Source organism: Syngnathoides biaculeatus, chromosome 10 (genome assembly GCF_019802595.1).
Source record: "Syngnathoides biaculeatus isolate LvHL_M chromosome 10, ASM1980259v1, whole genome shotgun sequence".
Lineage (NCBI taxonomy): Eukaryota > Metazoa > Chordata > Actinopteri > Syngnathiformes > Syngnathidae > Syngnathoides > Syngnathoides biaculeatus.
Genome location: NC_084649.1, coordinates 30,178,259 through 30,200,426, shown reverse-complemented (window position 1 = coordinate 30,200,426; position 22,168 = coordinate 30,178,259).

Below are 22,168 nucleotides of genomic sequence, written 5' to 3'. Positions count from 1 at the left end.
TGAAGCAACGATCTGGCAAAGGCCAGACCATATGTGTGGTTCTATATAACTGGGACGTAATTACTAGAGATGAGGTGCAGGTGTACGCCTCTGCCGATTGCGGCAGGTGCTTGACGCATCGGGGACCTGTATGGCCAGGACAGGGACCAGCAGGGCCAATTGCGTATTCCAGATAATATTGGGGTGTGTTTTTTGCCAAATGCGTCAGACTTGTCCAAGAGAGTTCTACAGAGAGGTCTTAACTATTTCATGCAAGGATATGTACACAGAATTTAGATTTTGGATGGAGCAGGACCCAATGGCACAGTTACAGCGAAACGTTCATCGATGCAAGAACGTTTTACGCCTCACAAACTTCATATTGAAATCCAACTGTGCATGTAAAGCAGGGTGAGTACTTTTTACTTGGAAAAATCACAAGTAATATCATTGTAGTCTTTATAAGTAAGTGGTTGTATTCATTTGACTTGGCTCGTAATGGAACCCAGCGGCCTGTCTTAAAAGTCCGACCTGATACAAATGGGAAAAATAGACATTTTTCTTGTATGACATTGTGCATTTACATATCACTAACTCGACTCTTCGGCATAAAACATTGCACACTTCATTCAGCAGGTCAGTGATACACGAACAAAGTGAAAGTTGTTCTCCTGCAATGTATAAAGCATTGATAATAATTAAATCAAACTCAGCGAAGATACTTCTCCCTCACTTACCTTTGAACATACAGCCTTGTGTTTGTTGAAATTGTCCACATTTAATTGTATGTGCGGTCTTCCACGAGTCTTAATCCATCGTAGACACTTTGTCAACTGTGTTTTAGGCTCCTTGTAACCTAGTAGGATATCTTTCATCAGAATTGCACGTTCCCCAAGCGCATCTGAGGACCATTTTCTTCGTAACATTAACTTTTCCAAGCGCACACTACTGACAACCACCATTGCTTGTGGGACAATATGGCGAGAGGGGCGTGTCAAGCCAGGGGTTAAAACAATGCAGCTGTCTGATTTGCTATTGTTGTAAGAGTAATTGACAGATCGGAAAGGTCCACTGTGTTTGTACTCTTACTATGATAGTATACAGTCACGAGTGTAAAGGGCTTAATGAGTATCTGGGTTTTTTTTCGTTTGTATCTGCAGAGTTTGAAGATCAGGGTGTGGAATTTTTGCAACTGACATGGTTGCGAAGAAGCTCTTTATGACGTTATTGTTAAACACGTTTTCTTTACCTGTAGATCCCTGCATCCCTGCATTGACTACCGGGGGCTGAATGACATCACCATAAAAAACAGGTACCCTCCTTCCTTAACCACCACGGCCTTCGAGCTGCTGAAGGGAGCCAGGATATTTACTAAGATGGACCTGAGGAATGAGTACCACCTGGTGCGCATTCGGGAGGGAGACGAATGGAAAAGTGCACTGCCCCACGGGGCATTATGAGTACCTGGTGATGACTTTTGGACTGAAGAATGCACCAGTGGTGTTCCAGAACTTCGTTAATGACGTCCTGCACAGATGCTCAATAGGCATGTTTTAATGTATCTTGACGACATACTGATTTTTTCCCCCGGACGAAGATTTCCGTATCAGGCACGTTCGGTCCATGCTGCAGCAGCTATTGCAGCACAATCTGTACTTGAAGGCAGAAAAGTGCGAATTCCACCGATCCTCTGTCTCGTTCCTGGGTTTTATCCTGGCGGAGGATGAAATGCGAATGTATCCCTGCAAGGTCAAGGCCGTCCTTCAGTGGACCACTCCCACGAATCGCAAAGAGGTAAAGAGATTCATTGGGTTTGCCAACTTTTATCGCAAGTTTATTCGGAATTTTAGCACTATAGCTGCCCCCTTGCATGCATTCACCTCTCCCTGCAGTGCGTTCGACTGGGAGCCGGCTCAAGGCCTGCTTCACGTCCGCCCCGGACCTCATCTTGGCTGACCCTCATAGACAGTTTATTGTCAAGGTGGATGCATCAAATTCCGGGATAGGGGTGGTCCTCTCTCAGAAGACTTCCAGGGATGGGAGACTACACCCCTGCGCTTTCCTCTTCAAGAGGCCGACTCTGGGGGAACAGAACTATGATATCGGAGAGTGGGAGTTGCTCGCCGTCAAGACGGCCATGGCAGAGTGGAGCCGCTGGTTGGAGGTGACTCAGGTCCTGTTCCTTGTGGTGACGGACCATAAAAACCTTGAATATCTAGAAACTGCCTAGAGGCTGAACGCCTGGCAAGCAAGGTGGGCCCTCTTTTTCACTAGGTTCCGCTTAACTATGTCCGACCGCCCGGGGTCCAAAACCATGACAAGAAACACACCTTACTAAATCAAAGAGGAGTTTCAATTTTCATCCATAAGACATTACTTTTTACAATATGAATATGCAAACAAGCGGGTCCGGGATCAAACCCTGGACCGCATAACTGTGAGGCCAAGGCTTTCCATCGTTCCGCCCAGAGTGTTAAAAGTTGTTTAAAGGTATTTCTTCAGTAGTGACACGAAATTAATTTAGATGCTGATGACCTTTATTTACAGGAACACAGGTATTCTCTTCAGGCAGGCTTATTAAGACTTGAGACATTTTCACAGATACCAGACTACCCTAATACCAGATTACCCTTTCCTACTGGAAATATCAAATATTAACGTATCAATATCTTATCAAATCTCACAGAGCTAACCAATCTAAACTATGTACCACTTCTGGAAAAAATATTAGCTGACTTAATATGCTGGAATCACATGCCTACATTATTACTGGGAAGTATAGCGACCATAAAAATGATAATCTTACCTCAAATACACTAAGAATTTTCAATTATTCCATTTAAGACCACGATTAAATGGTTTCAAACTTTAAACTCAGCGGTAATAACATTTTATTTAAAAAAAAAAAAGAATAATAGAATAAGTCTCGTCATGCTTCAGAAAAGGAAACAGGAGAAGGCCTAAATGCTCTCAACTTTAAACATTATTACAACACACCTACACATTTGGCTACCCAATTACAATATTTTATCAAATGGTTACATTACAATGAGGAGTGTGACCCTTAGCGTGAATTGGAACAAGTACACAACAACATTAAACTCTATAAACTCCCAATTATTTCAACTAATGTTTTTTTCTAATTAGGAAAGTATTGTTATACTAGTAAGTATAATAGTATTGAACATCATTGTATATCACATATTTTATATATAAATAGAGAGAAAGGAAGAAAGAGGGTAAAAAAAAGAAAAAGGGGGGAAAAGTGTACCATTAATTTACATTCATTAAAAATTAAATAATAGTACCTTTATGAAAGGCAGCTAGGAGGATTTGTCTCTCATCCTTAAGTAAATTCTTTCCAAATCTGATCAGGTTTTTAATATTTGGGAGAGCAAGGCCTCCTTTGTCTTTTGGTATCTGAAGAGTCTTATAACAAATTCTCGGTCTCTTGCTTTGCCAAATAAATCTTGATATTAATTTGTCTATTCTTGAAATGTCCCTTTTGGGAGCTCTACTGGTATATTTTGAAACAGGTAGAGTAATCTGGGCAGCACGTTCCTTTTTATTGTTTCCACCCTGTCCTATTCCTAAAAAAGGAATCAGGTTCCACCTGGTTAAATCGGATTCAATTTTAGAGATTAAGGGGTCGTAGTTCTCTGATATAATTGTCTCCAGACTTGTAGGAATTTTCACCCCTAAGTATTTAATTGTTTTTGAATTCCAATTTACGTTGAGTTCTTTCCTGATGCGGTGGGTAGGGGAGTGATTAAATGACAAAATTTTAGTTTTGTGCGTGTTCAGTTTGCAGCAAATATCATCTGCAAAAAGCAATTTTATGTTCTTCATTGGTCACCTTAAAGCCCTTAATCTTCTCATTCTGTTTGATCCACTATCTCAGTGGCGCGATAAAAAGAGCAGATAATAGGTTTCTGGGATGTTGCTGGGAAACGCGGAGTTTCAGCTCTCTCCAAAGATTTTCTATTGTGTTTAGGTCTGGAGACAGGGTAGGCCACGCCAGAACCTTGATATGCTTCTTAAAGAGCCACTCCATGGTTTTCCTGGCTGTGTGTTTTTGTTCATTCTCATGTTTAAAACCCAGCCACGACCCATCTTCAATGTTCTGACTGAGGGAAAGAGGTTGTTCCCCAAAATCTCACAATGCATGACCGCGGTCATCTTCTCCTTAATACAGTGCAGTCATCCTGTCCCATGTGCAGAAAAACACCCTCCAAATCATGATGCTACCACCCCCATGCGTCACAGTAGGGATGGTGTTCTTGGGATGGAACTCATCATTCAACTTCCTCCAAACACGGTTAGTGGAATTGTGACCAAAAAGCTCAATTTTGGTCTCTTCTGACCACAAAACTGCCATGCATGATTTCAATCCATGACGTCTTAGTGTATTAACAACAATCAACTTTGAAACGGTGGTAACAGCTCTTTTCAGGTCATTGACCAAGTCCTGTTGTGTAGTTCTGGGCTGATTCCTCACCTTTTTAAGGATCATTGAGACCCCCCGAGGTGATAACGAGACCCCACGAAGTGATATCTTGCATGGGGCTCCACTCCAATTGAGATTGACTGTCATGTTTAGCTTCTTCGATTTTCTTATGATTTCTCCAACAGTGGACCTTTTTTCACTATGCTGCTTGGCAATTTCTCCGTAGCCCTTTCCAGCCATGTGGAGTTGTACAATTTTGTCTCTCGTGTCTTTGGACAGCTCTTTGGTCTTGACCATGTTACAAGTTTGAGTCTTACAGATTGTATGAGGTGAACATGTGTCTTTATGCAGCTAACAACCTCACACAGGTGCATCTGATTCAGGATAATACATGGAGTGGAGGTGGTCTTTTAAAGGTGGACTAACAGGTCTCTGAGGGTCAGAATTCTAGCTGAGAGACAGGTGTTCAAATACTTATTTGCAGCTGTATCACACAAATATATTGTTAAAAAAAAATCATACATGGTGATTTTTCTTTTTTGATTATCTCTCTCACAGTAGACATGCACTTACGATGAAAATTTCAGACCCCTCCATGATTTCTAATTGGGAGAACTTGCAATATAGCAGGGCGCTCAAATACTCATTTTCTTCACTGTAGTCGTTCCTGGCAGTCCTGCCTTCGCCCCTCTCGGATCGCTGGCCCTCTAGATTTTAAATGCACCACACTACTCCACTGATTTACGGGGTAGGGACAATGACTGGTAGTCGGGGACCTGTCAGTCATGGTAACAGGGGGGAGGTGGGTCTTACACTCCGCTATATGATGGCGCTTCTAATGCCGAACCCCCTGGCCCTGATGGTTCCCCTCTCATGGCCCGTGGTTGCTCCCTAGGTTCCTGCCCTCATCGTTCTCTTGTCGGGTCCGACTGCGCCTGACGTGTCCTGTCCACAGAGTTGCTCTTGGGTGGATCCCTGATCCCGTTGCAGATACAGCAATTATAGGACATTTCTGTCAGGCTTTTTGCATTCACAATGGTTTGAATTCACTTGCATGTGTCCATAGGCACATACACCTAGAGTTCACTCACTGGGTGTGGGACAACTCACTAACTGGAATATACAATTCATGTGTACATGAAGAGTGTATGCACTACCCCACTCTGGTTTTCATTCTATAGACCTCTATAATTTGGCAGTCCCACCACATTCCAGTAGTAGTGGGTTCATGATCCTTGTCCTGCATGCTTCTTCTCCTGTCCTATCTTGTCCTCTTCTATCCTCACAGGGTGTAGCACAAGACTCTCAAGTTACACCTTTTTGTTGATATGGAGTGATTATTTTTGATATTCTATTTACACTTGTTGCTTTGTCTTTTTTTTTTTTTTATCTCTTGCACCCTTCTAGAAATTCTGTTCTGTTCGACTGATTGGCTCTGATCCTCAATAAAACTTAAATTAAAATACAAAGAAAAAAACAGAGGAAACTCAAAGAAACTCCTCTAACCCTAACCCAGGGTGCAGATTCTCCATTCTGCTTGATCTAACAGCCAAACATGACACACACACACACACACGCACGCACACACACACGCACGCACACACACACACACACACAAAAGAAGAGGTTCAGTCTGATTTGACTTCAGACAATGAGACAAAAAAAGAAGTTTTTTTATCGTGTACATAAACTACTGGATTCAACTATACATATATGTGCAGATTTATTTGTAAATCCAAGTGAGTGTAGTGTATTGTGCATTATAGGCTGTTTGTGTATTTTTTGCATGGTTTGACAAACACTAATAAAAAAGAAGATTTTATCTTATTTAATGTAACCATCTTTATTGTTTTTACCTATCTGATGAGGGAGGAAAAAATATAATATGGCAGAATATATTTTCATTTTTATGGACAGAACTAGTTAATTCTGTCCCAAAATAAATAATACAGAAAAAATAGCAAAATAATATGCATTCATTCATTTTCTGAGCCACTTATTCTCACGAGAGTCACGGAAGTGCTGGGGCCTATCCCAGCTATCAACAGGCACGAGGCAGGGTACATCCTGAACTGGTTGCCAGCCAATTGCAGGGCAGATAGAGACAGACAACAACAATACAGGTGGATTATATTCTGTGAATGATGTAATCTGAAGGAGGTTGCTGACTGTAAAGTAGTGGTAGGGGAGAGTGTAGCTCGACAACGCACGATGGTGGTGTGTAGGACGACTCTGGTGGTGGGTAGGAAAATTAAAAAGACAAAGGTAGACCAGAAAACCAGGTGGTGGAAGTTGAGAAAGGAAGAATGCCGTTTGTGTTTTCAGAAAGAGGTGAGACAGGCTCTCAATGGACAGGAGGAGCTCCCAGAAGACTGGACAAATACAGCAGAGGTGATAAGAGAGACAGGCAGGAGAGTACTTGGTGTGTGTTGTCTGGTAGAAAATGGGAGAAGGAGACATGGTGATGGAACCCCAAAATAGAGGAAGTCACACAAGGAAAGAGATTAGCAAAGAAGAAGTGGGACAGTGAGAGGACTAAGAGGGGAAAGGAATACATTGAAATGCGACATGGGGCAAAGGTAGAGGTGGCGGAGGCTAAACAAGAGGCATATGAGGACATGTACACCAGGTTGGACACGAGAGAAGGAGAAAAGGATCTCTACAGGTTGGCCAGACAGAGGGACAGAGATGGGGAGGGTGTGCAGCAGGTAAGGGTGATTAAGGATAGAGATGGAAATGGGCTGACTGGTGCCTTTAGTGTGCTGATCAGATGGAAATAATACTTTGAGAAGTTGATGAATGAAGAATATGAGAGATAAGAGTAGAAGAAGCCAATGGGAAGGACCAAGAAGTGGCAATGATTACCAAAGGGGAAGTTCGAAAGGCACTAAAAGGATGAAAAATGGAAAGGCAGTTTGTCCTTATAACATACTGGTGGAGGTATGGAAGCAATTTGGAAACACCAGGAAGTCACAATTAGTCAAGGGGGAAGTTAGAAAGGCACTGAAGACGACGAAAAATGGAAAGGCAGCTAGGTGACATACCTGTGTAGGTATGGAAGCAACTTGGGGAGGTGGCTGGGGGGCGTTTTTGACTAACTTATTCAACTGAATACTAGCGGGTGAGAAGATGTCTAAAGAACAGAGGAAAAGCGTGCTGGTTCCCATTTTTAAGATAAGGCGATGTGCAGAGCTCTAGGAAAATTTGAGGAATAAAGTTGATGAGCCAAGAAGTTATGAAGTGAAGAAGTTATAGGTAAGAGTTGTGGAGGCTAGACTCAGTACAGAAGTATCTGTGAGCAACAGTATGGTTTCATGCCTAGAAAAATTACCACAGATGCATTATTTGCCGTGAGGATGCTCGTGGAAAATAACAGAGGTCAGAAGGAACTACATAGTGTCTTTGTGGATCTAGAGAAAGCCTATGACAGAATACGAAGAGAGGAACTGCCGTAGTGCATGCGTAAATCCGGTGTGGCAGAGAAATATGTCAGAATAGTATAGGACATGTATGAGGGCAGCAGAACAGTGGTGAGGTGTGCCGTAGGTGTGACAGAAGAATTTAAGGTGGTGGTGGGACTGCATCAGGGATCAGCTCTGAGCCCCTTCATGCCTAGAAAGTGTACCACAGATGCATTATTTGCCTTGAGGATGCGAATTGAAAAGTACAGAGAAGGTTAGAAGGAGGTACATTGTGTCTTTGTGGATCTAGAGAAAGCCTATGACAGAGTACCAAGAGAGGAACTGTGGTACTGCATGAGGAAGTCTGGTGTGGCTGAGAAATATGTTAGAATAGTACAGGACATGTATGAGGGCAGCAGAATAGTGGTGAGGTGCGCTGTCGGTGTGACAGAAGAATTTAAGGTGGAGGTGGGACTGCATCAGGGATAAGGTCTGAGCCCCTTCCTGTTCGCTGTGGTAATGGATAGGCTGACAAATGAGGTTAGACTGGAATCCCCTTGGACCGTGATGTTTGCAGATGAAATTGTGATATGCAGTGAGAGCAGTGAGTAGGTGGAGGAACAATTCCTGGAAAGGAGAGGAATGAAGATTATCCTAAGTAAAACAGAATATATGTGCGTGAATGAGAGGGGTGGAGAGGGAAGTGTGAGGCTACAGGGAGAAGAGATAGCGAGGGTGGACGACTTCAAATACTTGGGGTCAACAATCCAGAGCAATGGTGAGTGTGGTAAAGAAGTAAAGAAACGGATCCAAGCACATTGGAACAGCTGGCGGAAGGTCTCTAGTGTATGACTGTATGTGACAGAAGAGTCTCCGCCAGGATGAAGGGCAAAGTTTATAAAACAGTGGTTAGCGGTTAGTTAGTGGTGGTGATGCTGGCCATGATTAGAGACGGTGGCACTGAAGAAACAAACGAGAGCGTGAGTATATTGGTAGAAGGGTGCAGAGGATGGAGCTGTCAGGCAAAAGAGCAAGAGGAAGACCAAAGAAAAGGTTGATGGATGTTGTGAGGGAAGACATGAGGATGGTGGGTGTTGGAGAGGAACATGCACGAGATAGGCTTAGATGGAAAAAGATGACACGCTGTGGCGACCCCTAACAGAACAAGCCGCAAGAAGAGGAGGAAGAAGAAGAAGAGGAAAAGGAGGAAGAAGAAGAAGACAGACAGCAGGTGCACTCTCAATCACACTTATGGGCAATTTAGAGGGTCCAATTAATGCATGTTTTTGGGATGTGGGAGGAAAATGGAATCCCCTGAGAAAACCCACACAGGCATGGGGAGAATATACAAACTCCACACAGGCGGAGCCTGGATTTAGACCTCAGTCCTCATAACTGTGAGGTCAACGCTCTAACCAGTTGTTCCACTGTTCTGCCTAATATAATATATTTGTAATAATATATATATACATTATATATTTAATCATAATTTAATCATATAAATTAATACATCCATCCAATTTCTAGACTCACTTGGGTTGCAGCTGCTTCTGAGCTGGAGCCAGTCAATTGCAGGGAAAGGGCACACACACTATAGTATACCAGGGGCATCACTTGTTTGAATGGATTTTAGTGGCTTCACCCCCAGGAGTGTCACAGCCCCGAAAATTATTTTGTCAATGGGGGAAGAGGTGAGTTGACGGTGGGTATCTGGTGAGGGGAGGGATTGAATTCTTCCAAACATAAAACTCAATCAATGGTGGATAGGGGTAGTACTGATCCACATTATCCATCTCCTTAAAAAGGTCCATCCAAACAATACAGTATGGTCACTCCACTTGGTTGACAGGGTGGGACTTTTGGGAATTACCTTTTTTTTAAGGGCAATTTTGAGCAGGAGTAAGACACACATGTTTGACTTAAAACAAAATGTTTTGGCCAATGACGTAGAATAAAAACTAGACTGCGCACTCTGCATTCATTATGTTTGCCGCCATGGTCAATAGGCTCTTACTTTCGGTCAGGGGAAAAGGCATGGGAAACATACACACATTGTTATGGAAAACAATGCGATAAATCTAAATACATGGGATGTTTTGGATCCCTGGACATTAATATAATCTAAGCATTTGCAGCATGCCCAGGAATCTCTAGAAGATACATTGACACATACATTTGCAATAGGAGCAATGTTCCCTCTAAACTGCGCAACAGCACTTGTCGCACACTCAGCGCAGAGGAAAACAGATCCAGCACAGTGAACTACAAGCTGAGGTCTTTTTTTTTTTTTAAACAGCAACACACTGCCTCTCACAAAGAGTTGCTGTTCGCCCACATCGGGCCACACACTCTGCTTCCTCGTTTAGCTGACACCGCCCCCCTCCATTTACACTCATAATTACAAACACCGTTGTATGTGAATAATTGAAGAAAAAGTGGTGAAACGGGACGAGATTTTCTCTTTTTTGAGAATGGTCTGGTCTGAAGCCAAAGTAGAAAGTACAGGATGAGATGGTGTATAACAGGGGTGCTCAATGCGTCGATCGCTATTGACCCGTCAATCACGAGGCAGCTTAGTCGATCACGGTATGGCGGGCCAAAAAAAAAAAAGAAGTCAGCCAATGTTCCCTCTAAACTACGCGCGTGCGCAATTGTCCACCACTGATGCAGTCTCTTTGCAGATATTATGCGTTGCGCGCAAAATAAAAATCCAATGCAAATGGAAAGTATAACATGGGTCCATGTCAGCTGCCGTTAATAACATACTAAAAATCATGCATCTCATGACAGTGGCCCTTCAATATGCTGTTTCAATGAAAACTGTCCCAAATACATCTCAGTGTCTTCGGAGTTCCTTTGTTTTGTGGTTCTTTTATAATTGGTCAGTCTTTACCATGAATACCATTGCGAGAGAGCCTCATTATTGTGCTACAGTACAAAAGAGACTGTGAGCTGAAGTGTCATTTTGTACTCACACAACAGCAGACAGTGAAAAAAAAGTAAAAAAGACACCAATGCACTTATGCAAGCGTTGGAACTATTGCATGGCTTTATCTTTATTCCGATTGTATAATGACAAAAAGTGTAATGGGTTTAATGAGCAGTTAGGATCCTTTCTGCACTGTGTACACAGAGTTTGAAGGACAACATATAGAGATTCTTTAACTTACACAAGTTTTATGAAGCTGTTCATGTCTTTACCAATATGCACTTTTGTCATGAAGTGTGAGCCACTATCATTTGCCTTGTCAAAAAGTATTGCCTTTCGTATGAATGGGTAAAAATGTTGAAATCAAGAGACATTTACCCATATAAAACAAGGGGGCACTGAACAAATTGTTACATTAGAAGTTTTATATTTTTGCAAGTGTCTTTACCATTGTTGATTAAATTCTTGGAAAATAAACCGCACACAATTCCTGAATAGTTTGAATCATTATTCAAATGTTATTTCATGAATCAAGAGATAGGATTATGTATGCATGCATGTGATAAGCCTGAGGGGCTTGGTAAACAGTATTACTCTTTGCAGCAATTATTTCCTGGAAAGTTAGTTAGTCAGTCCTGTAAGCTGTAGTCATCCTCTGCATAATGCCGTTTTGAAGCACGTTGACTCGTAGTGCTTGTTCAAATAAGACTTGAGCGCAAAGCTTTTTTGGCAGCGTTTACATGTGTAGTGCTTGAAAGTAGAATGCGTCTGCATGCGGGTACATGGGTTTGAGTGGTCTGCGAAGGCTTTACCGCAGTGGGCACAGGCAAATGGTTTCTCACCAGTGTGTGACCTCAGGTGGCCCTGCAGGAGCCAGAGCCGGCTGAAGGCCTTCCCACACACCATGCATCCGTGCTTTAAATCGTGGGTCACAATCCCAGCACCGCATGTGTTGAGTTTGCATCTTTTTTCTGGGCACTCCAGTTTCCTCCCACCACACCCCAAAAATATGTGGGGTAGGTTAATTGAAGACTTTAAATTGCCCATAGGTATGAATGTGAGTGCAAATGGTTGTTTGTAAATACAGTATGTGCCCTCCAATTGGCCAGCAACCAGTTCAGGGTACAACCTGCCTTCCGCCCAAAGACACCTGGGATAGGCTCCAGCACACCAGTGACCCTAGTGAGGTTAAGTGGTACAGAAAATGGATGATCACTCTTTTTTTTTTTTTTTTCAATTTCATACAAATAGCAAAAAGTCACTATAGTTACACACACATATATACAGTGCCTTGTGAAAAATTTCGTCCCTCTTGAACTTTTCAACCTTACGCCACATTTCAGGCATCAAACAAAGATACAAAATATAGTTTTTTTTGTCAGGAATCAACAACAAGTGGGACACAATCGTGAATTGGAACGAAATTCATTGGATATTTTTAAACTTTAACAAATAAAAACCTGAAAAATGGGACATGCAATATATTTCGGCTCCTTTGCATTATTACTCTGTAGTGCCAAATTTTGCGGCAATTACAGCTCCAAGTCACTTGGGGTATGTCTCTATCAGTTTTGCACATTGAGAGAGTGAAATTCTTGCCCATTCTTCCTTGCAAAACAGCTCTAGCTCAGTGAGGTTGGATGGAGAGTGTTTGTGAACAGCAGTCTTCAACTCTGCCCACAGATTCTCGGTAGGATTCAGGTCTGGACTTTGACTTGGCCATTCTGACACCTGGATAAGTTTTTTTTGAGAACCATTCCACTGTAGATTTGGTTTTATGTTTTGGATCCTATTGGAAGATAAATCTCCGTCCTAGTCTCAGGTCTTTTGCAGAGGTGAACAGGTTTTCTTCCAGAATGGTGCTGTATTTGGCTCCATTCATCTTCATCCATCCAACAATTTTAACCAACTTCCCTGTCCCTGCTGAAGAAAAGCAGGCCCAAACCATGAGGCTGCCGCCACCCTGTTTGACAGTGGGGATGGTGTGTTCAGGGTGATGAGCTGTGTTGCTTTTACGCCAAACATATCGTTGTGCATTGTGGCCAAAAAGTTCGATTTTGGTTTCATCTGACCAGAGCACCTTCTTTTACATGTTTGGTGTTTCTCCCAGGTGGCTTGTGGTCAACGTTAAACAAGACCTTTCATGGATATCTTTGAGAAATGGCTTTCTTCTTGCCATTCTTCCATAAAGGCTAGATTTTTGCAGTGTACGACTAATTGTTGTCGTATGGATAGACTCTCCCATCTCAGCTGTAGATCTCTGCAGTTCATCCAGTGTCACCGGCCTCTTGGCTGCACCCCTGATCAGTCTTCTCCTTGTTCGAGGTGGAAGTTTAGAGGAACGGCCGGGTCTTGGTAGATTTTCAGTGGTCTGATACTCCTTCCATTTCAATATGATTGCTTGCACAGTGCTCCTTGAGATGTTTAAAGCTTGGGAAAACTTTTTGTATCCAAATCCAGCTTTACACCTTTCCACAACAGTACCGTGGATCTGCCTGGTGTGTTCTTTGGTCTTCATGACGCTCGCTGCACTTTAAACAGAACCCTGAGACTCTCATGGAGCATTTGCATTTATTTATACGGAGACTTGATAACGCACAGGTGGATTCTATTTATCATCATCAGTCACATTGGATCATTGAGAGATCCACTTTTCAGTTTTTTATTTGTTAAAAAAGTATAAAATATTCAATAAATTTCATTCCACTTCACAATTGTGTCCCACTTGTTGATTCTTCACAAAAAATTAAAATTCTACATCTTTATGTGTGAAGCCTGAAATGTGGTGAAAGTTTGAAAAGTTCAAGGGGGCTGAATACTTTCACAACCACTGTATATATGGACCTTAGTTAGCTATATAGGAGAGAGTTTAAGGTGCATGGTGGCCAAGGGGGTGACCAGTCTTCAGACATCAGTCATAATAGCATCTGCCAGCAAATGGATGATGGGCTCACAGAAGGGGTTTCTGGATCAGAGATCGTTTGTGGTGTGTACAAATACAGGACTTGACAGACACACTGGCTGGTTACTCAGTGTTCAGCATCCTCAACCGAGGTATAGCTTATCAGGGGTTCATAGTAGAATCCTCATGTCACCTCACTGCCTTCATCACGCCTTGAGGGATTTATGAGTGGGTAAAAATCCCGTTTGGTCTCTCTAATGCACTGGCAGTGTTTCACAGGAGGATGGAGGAAATGCGGAGGAAAGTCTAAGGGACGAGTGCTGTGTTCCGTAACTAGATGACCTCCTGTGCGACTAAATTTTTCAGTGACCATGTGGAGGTGGTTCGCAAGGTCCTCCAATTATTGCAACGTCCTGTTGTGAAACTCAGAGGAGAGAAGTGCCAGATGTTCTGGAAGGAAGTTTGCTACATCAGGTTGCTGTCTTGACCTGAGGGAGTTCGAGTTGACCCAAAAGACCTTGATGCAGTGCTGGCCCTGAAAACTAAAATACCCCAATCAGTTGTGCCAAACAAATATGTGCATTCATCTGTGATGAAACGCTGTGGCGACCCCGAAAGGGACAAGCCGAAAGAAACTACTACAGTTGGTCCTTGGGTTACCGCTCCTACGTACAAAACTTTGCAAAAATCGCAAAGCCATTTATGAACTGCTTCAGGTCAAGTTTGCCACGCCGTAATTCCTCCCACTTCAATGCCAGGGTAAAGGCCCACAACTTCCATCTAAAGCGCTTATTGAATGGGAGGAGAACCACCAAAGCACTTTGGAAAGACTAGAGAACATGTTGATCAACCCGCCAGTCCTCGCCAAACCAAACTTTGAGGAGCCATTTATCTTGCACACTGATGCAGCCGAAGAAGGGCTTTGTGCCATTCTTTACCAACAACAAGGTGGAAAACTGAGGGTTATTGGTTATGGATTGCGAAGTTTGACACTTGCTGAAGGAAATTACAGACTGCACAGTGGAAAATTCGAATTCCTGGCTCTAAAGTGAGCAGTATGTGAGGAATCTCGGGACTATCTTTCCTATGCTCCCCATTTCGCTATATATACTGATAATAGCCCACTAACTTACGTGAGGAGCACGGAAAAGCTCAACGTAGTAGGGCACGACTGGTTTGGAGAACTGTCAGAGTATAGATAGATACCATGAGGCAGCACGGTGATTCAGCTGGAAAATGTTGGGCTCACAATTCTGAGGTCCCGGGTTCAATCCCAGCCCTCCCTGTGTGGAGTTTGCATGTTCTTCCCATGCCTGCATGGTTTTTCTCCAGGCACTCCGGTTTTCTCCTATATCCCAAAAACATGCAACATTAATTGGATGCTCTAAATTGCCCTTTGGTGCGATTGTGAGTGCGGCTGTTTGTCTCGATGTGCCCTGCGATTGGCTGGCAACCAGTTCAGGGTGTACCCTGCCTCCTACCCATTGACAGCCAGGATAGGCTCCAGCACTCCCCGTGACCCTTGTGAGGATAAGTGAGTAAGAAAATGGATGGATGGATTTAGGTCCTGAATGCATAAAAGAAATGCTTACGATATTCACCATGTTTTAGCTACCCAAATCGTCTTCACCATGACCAAGGGCACGAATTTGAGAATGACCTGTACAGTACTCTTGGACAACTGTCGGGGTTTGGACACTCATGAACATCCCCGTAGCACCCACAACGCAACCTAGCTGAGTGGTTCAACTGCACGTTGCTCCAAATGTTGAGAACATTGACAGACAGGGAAAAAGAAAGGTGCAAAGAGCATGTGCCACAAATGATACATGCATATAACTCCACCAGTCAACAGTCGACCGGGTACTCTCCTCACTACCTGCTGTATGGACAACACCTTCGCCTCCCGATAGAACTTTTGTTTGGTCTAATAGGGGACACAGAGACGCACATGTGGTATGTAGAAAAATGGTCAAAGAGGATGACAGAAGTATATCAAATTGCAAACAAGATCAGGTGTGTCATCAAGTGCAATGAACAAGTCCTACCAAAGGGTGAGAAGGCTGGTTCTCAAGCCAGGAAACAGTGTTGGTTCATAACTTGGGTGAGTGGGGTGGGGCCGGTAAGTTCAGCTCAAACTGGGAGAAGATGATTTACGCTGAAAAATAAATTTCAGACAATCCCGTGTATGTTATCCATCCTGAGGGGGACTAAAACGCGAGGTACCACAGCCCAACCAGTAAATCCTGTTTCAAGACACCCCCAGATTCCAAAACTGCTCCAGAGGGTGAGCCCGATCAATGATGATGAGACACTAGAAACTGATGAGGATGACGAATGGACAGGAGGTTATTGGTTCAGGGCACCTGTAGCCAGGGGTGATGATGGCACATCTAGATATGGCAGAACAACAGACATAGAAAGAGGACAAATATTAATAGAACCAACGAGAGAAACTAGATTTATAGACACCAACTTGACACATGGATGAGAGACACCGGAAAGAGACAAATCTGAGCACGGCTGAGACAAACCCACAGGAAAAAGACTATATACACATGGATGAGACAAACCAAAAAGGAAGTGAACATGTACCAACTATGTCTGTGAGACAGGATAACCAAAACTCACTGGACGGAGGAACAGAAATCATGACTCATGAATCACAATCAGGTACAGAACTAGGTACCATGTGCCCATACCAGTCAGTGGAGATGGAACAAAATGTGTTTTCCAAATGCAAGTGGACGGAAAAGCCAAGCCCATCGCCAACGATGACTAGACAGGCAGAAGATACACACAGAGAGGCTAGGAGGTCCTCCAGAGAGAGAAGAACGAGGAAGTGGCTCACTTAATGCGCTTTATGCAGTAACATCATGATGGCTATATCCGATGCATGACTCTCAGACTACTGAATTCATAAAAAAGATTAAGAGGAGATTCAGTGGAAGGAATGAAGGAAGGAGTTAAATCAGCACAGCGCTCAAAGGAGCAAGCAGCATACATGGAGCTGGTCAGACTGGGTTAGCAGGATGTCGCTCCTCTGAGATCTATAGTCAAACGGGTGCAATCTGAACGTCTGAAGAAAACACCAATCATGTGTTTTGAGTTTTGACATCTACGTCTTCATTCAACAGTCGTGCTTTCAGTAGCATTACATAACATAACATTTTCCCAAAAGGAATTTTAAGCGCTCACTTTTGTTTTTAACTGTTAAAATTACTTGTGTAAAATAAACATATCTCATTGTCACTTTAAAAGAATCCCATCCTCACATTATACGAGTTGGTGTATTATTTTAACAGTTACTGAACCAAGAGAATAAGATGTGGCCACTGATTTAATTGACTTACATACGACTTGTGCACTGTAGATGGGATACATGAACGCCACAGGAAAATAAGGCAGATGACATTCAACTCTATTTAAATTCATCAACATTCTATTTTGTGAAAGGATGCCAAAGTATGTTTAATTTGTATTTTTTTTGCATGTTTTTAAATGCTTTAAATGTAACTCACGTGTGTATGAAATGTGCTATATAAATATATTTGCTTTGCTCTTTGTGAGGAAAAAGATGGTATTGTCTTCAGTGATATCTAACCCTGATTACAATTTGAAAGTCATTAGACATCCTTTATGAAGTGAAGTGTGTCACGATGACCCGAATGAGGTATGCGATCGTACATTTCTTTGAACGTAAATAGGTAGAAACCACCACTTTTATTTTTCTCTGTAGAGCCAAAATAGGAATTTGAATTTGTGTTGGGCACTTTCATTGAGGCAAAAATACCCGGGAAACATGTGTCCACCAATGAAAAGGGTCATCTGAAATTGCTCCCTTGCACGGGAGTTTTCTTTGTTCAATCATATTTTATAGTAAAGGTAGATATGTATACAGGTTACAATACATGCATGACGTACTTTTGAACAGCCTGGTCTCCCCTGACTCAATCCATCGTGATGAAAGGAAAAAAAGTATAGCTACATGACCTGGCACCCTACCGAAAGGCAGCTGAGCTTGGAAATTGAGTATGGACGAGGACAAAGGACTAAGAAGACAAAAAGATTATGGGAATCAGACAGAAGAATCTGAAGACGATGAAGCATTTTTGTTATTGAGACAACAGGTACATCAGTCAGACTATGCTTTTTTTTAACTGGTAACAGATCTGCTCTGATACATGAGTGATTGATTGTGGATGTAAAATTTGGAAATACAATCCTAGAACTACAGGAAGTTATACACCAAGTACAATGTACTTTAGCGAGAGCAGTTTTAATCACACTGCAACGAGCAACTGTGTCTGTGACAGTGAACAGCCAGGATAACTTAGCCTTTAGAGTGCCCACTTCTGGGCTGGGATACCAGGTGAGGTTCAAGCCTGGGTCAAGTCAGACTGAAGACTCTAAATGTGGAGGCTGTTTCTGCTTTACTTGGTGCTCAGCAAAAAGTGTTAGAGCACCGACTGGTCTGCCTGATGTCAGTATAATATGAGCTGTGGTGGCTTGTTGGATGTCTCCAGCAAGGCATCTCAGCGTGGCAGCCCCAGATAGAAAAAGAGTGTAAATCTGTCCTGCAAAAAGTGACACTGTCATCATATGACTGAAATACTGTTGAGTACAACGTGTAACACTGCATTCACTCACTGTGTTGAATTACTGGAGTACTTGAATTGAAGGACAAACAGAATATATTGTGATTGGCTAACACTCACTACATAGCTACATGGAGTAAGGCTGGATGTGTCTCAAAAAAAAAAAAGGAAAATAATTTAATGACAGCAATGGTCTTCCAGCCAATTAATTTTAATAGTCTGAGTTTTTGATTATACACTTGAAAAACACAAACATTGATTGCTGACACTGTTGTTTATGTGACAATGTTGTTTATAGAACAAGAATTAGGCCTCTAAAAATGCCATCAATGACGAGGCAAAGAATCAGCTGAGGTCAAACGTTGTACCTGGAAGTACAAATTGTATATAGATTCGACTTTAAGATACAGTGAAGAAAATAAGTATTTGAACACCCTGATATATTTCAAGTTCTCATACTTAGAAATCATGGAGGGGTCTGAAATTGTCATCATAGATGCACGTCCACTGTCAGAGAGATAATCTTAACAAAAATCCAGAAATCACAATGTATGATTTTTTTAACGGTTTATGTGATACAGCTGCAAATAAGTATTTGAACACCTGTTTATCAGCTAGAATTATGACCCTCAAAGACATGTTAGTCCACCTATAAAAGTCCTCTTCCACTCCATGTATTATCCTGAATCAGATGTACTTGTGTGAGGTCGTAAGCTGCATAAAGACACCTATCTACCCCAAACAATCAGTAAGACTCAAACTTGTAACATGGCCAAGAACAAAGAGCTGTCCAAAGACACCAGAGACAAAATTAAACAACTCCACACGTCTGGAAAGGGCTACGGAGAAATTGCCAAGCAAAAGGTCCACTGTTGGAGCAATTATTAGAAAATGGAAGAAGCTAAACATGACTGTCAATATCAATCAGGGTGGAGCCCCATGGAAGATACCACCTTGTGTGGTCTCAATGATCCTTAGAAAGGAGAGGAATCCGTCCAGGACTACATGATAGGACTCTTAAGTTTGCCACTGACCATTTGGATGATACAGAGGAGTCATGGGGGAAGGTTTTATGGTCAGATGAGCCCAAAATTGAACTTTTTGGTCATAATTCCACAAAGCATGTTTGGAGGATGAGGAATGATGAGTTCCATCTCAAGAACACCATCCCTACTGTGAAGCATGGGGGTGGTAGTATCATGCTTTGGGGGTATTTTTCTGCACATGGGACAGGAAGACTGTATTAAGGAGAGGATGACCGCAGCCATGTATTGTGAGATTTTGGGCAACAACCTCTTTCCCTCAATCAGAGTATTGAAGATGGGTTGCGGCTGGGTCTTTCAACATGACAATGGCCCGAACCACACAGCCAGGAAAACCAAGGTGTGGCTCCGTGAGAAGCATATCAAGGTTTTGGCGTGGCCTAGCCAGTCTCGGGACCTAAACCAAATAGAAAATCTTTGTAGGGAGCTGAAACTACGTGTTACTTAGCGACAGCCCAGAAACTGGTCAGTGGAGGAGTGGGCCAAAATCCCTCCTGCAGTGTGTGCAAACGTTTGACCTCTGGAATTTCAAACAAAGGCTACTGTACCAAATATTAACATTGGTTTTCTCAGGTGTTCAAATACTTATTTGCAGCTGTATCACACAAATTGTTAAAAAAAAAAACATACATTGTGATTTCTAGATTTTTCTTTTTAGATTCTCTCTCTCACAGTAGACATGCACCAACGATGAAAATTTCAGACCCCTTCATGATTTGTAAGTGGGAGAACTTGCAATATAGCAGGGTGTTCAAATACTTATTTTCTTCACTGTTGAAGACTTATCATACTTTTATTGCACTTTCATTATTTGCTTAAATATGACCTTATACATACAATTAACAGATAAGGTGTTAATTTGCTAATCAGACGAGAATGTATTGGTGGTTGTCCTTGATCTCTGAACGCAGAAAACCGGCTCATGGCATCCTCCTCTCCCAGGCGTTGCCGCGGAGACGAACGACACCAGATAAGGAGCGGAAAGTTACCATCCGGCCCAGGACCAGACTGCGGGGGGGCAGCCACTTTTACCATGGACCCATACATAAAAACCTTGTGTTACCGGGCAGCTTTTGTCTTCTTCTTTGGCTATCCTCCCAGAAGACACGTCTCGTGCGCGCCAGATACCTAGATAAGAGCCGGACGTCTGTATTGCACATTCCTTTGTAATAAATCCATTTGATCTTAACGTTTTCTAATCATTGGTCATATTTTCCTCAATTCGTGAACACGAGTAGGGTCCAAACTCGCAAATCCCTACACTTCAAATAGCTTTTACTGCAAATTCAGAATAGACACTCCCACACCACACACCCACCAAGCCACACCACGGTTTAGCATCTATCAAAGGGACGTTAGATCGTCAAACAACAAAAGATTAACAAAGCGCCAAGCCCAGAGCTTGTGTCCCCATCCTGCCTCAAAGTCTGCACAGACCAACTTGCTCCTGTCTTCACAAAGATCTTCAACAGGTTTCTAGAACTGTCTGATGTCCCATCATGCTTCAAACTCTCAACCATCATCACTGTCTCCAAAAAAGCAGAAGTCTCTGGTTTCAATGAAGACATGCCTGTTGCCTTGACGTCTTTTGAACGCCTTCTGCTGGATTCACCTCAAGAGCGTCACAGGTCCCTAGCTGGACCCAATGCAGTTAGCCTATCGAGTTAACAGGTCTGCAGATGATGACGTCAACGTGGGTCTTCACTTCGTCCTTGAACATCTCTACAGTGTTGGAACCTAGGCGGGGATCCTGTTCGTGTACTTCAGCTCTGCGTTTATCACCATCATCCCTGAAGTCCTCCAAGGTTCTCAGGCTCAGCGTCTCACCTGCCATCAGGCAGTGGATCTACAACTTCCTGACGGGCAGACACAGCAGGTGAGGCTGGGGGACACTACCTCATCCACACGCACTATCAGCAACGGGGCACCCCAACGTTGTGTCCCCTCGCCTCTGCTCTTCTCACTCTACACAAACGACTGCACCAGGCTGTCAAACTCCTGAAGTTCACAAATGACACCGCAGTCATCTGCGTATCGACAGGAGGTGGTGAGACTGGAGCTTGGTGTGGCCAACACAACCTGGCGTCAAACACTGTAAAGACTGTGGAGATGATTGTGGAATTGAGGAGGCATCCTTCACCACATGTGCCCCTGACGCATTTCAACTATCTTGTGACAACCGTCGAGACCTTCAAGTTTTTGGGAATTACAGTCTCACATCAACTCTATCCTCAAAAAAGCCCAGCAAAGGATCTACTTCTTGCGGCTTCTGAGGAAGCACGGCCTGTCAGAAGAGCTGCTGAGACAGTTAAACACAGCCCTCACCCAATCAGTACTGTGTACCTCCATTACAGTCTGGTTTAGTGCTGTCAAAAAAAAAAAAAAAAAAAGGACAAACTGACTGCAGAGGACAATCAAAACCATTGAATGGATTGCCGGCACCACTCTACCCACTATTGAAGACTTGCACGCCACTCGAAGTAGGTCCAGAGCATGCAGGACTCTTTCGGACCCTCCACTTCCTGGCCACCAGCTCTTCCAGCTCCTTCCGTTGGGTAGGAGCTACCAATCAATTAAAGTCAAAACTAGCAGGTATTCAAACAGTTTTTCCCCCTCTGGCAATTAAGTCATTACATTCTTCACCAGCAAACTACTACTTTCTTCCTTGTGCCGTTTTTCGGAAACACCCTCACATCCTGTTGGTCCAAACAGTATTAGTAAAACTCAGTCAACTATCGGACTTTAAACTGTTCCCTTTGCACAATTGTCATTGCACTTGTCTATCATGGGAACTGCGAAGTAAGGTAAGGGCAGTCTTAATGTGGGGCGTTGACCACTCTTTAACTGTTCTAAATGAATCTTGCACATC